Consider the following 451-nt stretch of genomic DNA (forward strand, 5'->3'; position numbering starts at 1 on the left):
ACGTGAAAATTCCAGCTAGATATACTCCTACTCGACTGTTCGGCAAGCTACAATGATAGGGGCGGAGTTAACTTAAAATGTAGTCTTTGATGAAATCTTACCGCCCGGCCGGTGGGTGGGGTGTTACACCTACAGCTGAAGAACACAGAGAGGGCCGTGGCATGCGCAGCGCTGAGGACAGCTTTCCAGAACATGGACCCCGAGAAGGAAGTCTTTCCTTCCTCTGAACAGACTTTACTTATCAGTTTTACTGAGTACAAATTAATACATGTGTTTATTCCTTTGATTTTGTGACAAAAACATCTATCACATAACGAGAGATTACTTGAAACGCAGTCAAACTTGTCACTTTCTCCTGTTCGGAATCGCAAGTCCCATTGATCCCAGTAGTCTTTTGTTGTTGTGTTAATTGGTTTCGGTGTCAAATTTTAAATTCGGTAGCACCTCTACG

Source organism: Branchiostoma belcheri, unplaced genomic scaffold (genome assembly GCF_001625305.1).
Source record: "Branchiostoma belcheri isolate BF01 breed outbred unplaced genomic scaffold, Haploidv18h27 scaffold76, whole genome shotgun sequence".
Classification (NCBI taxonomy): Eukaryota; Metazoa; Chordata; class Leptocardii; order Amphioxiformes; family Branchiostomatidae; genus Branchiostoma; species Branchiostoma belcheri.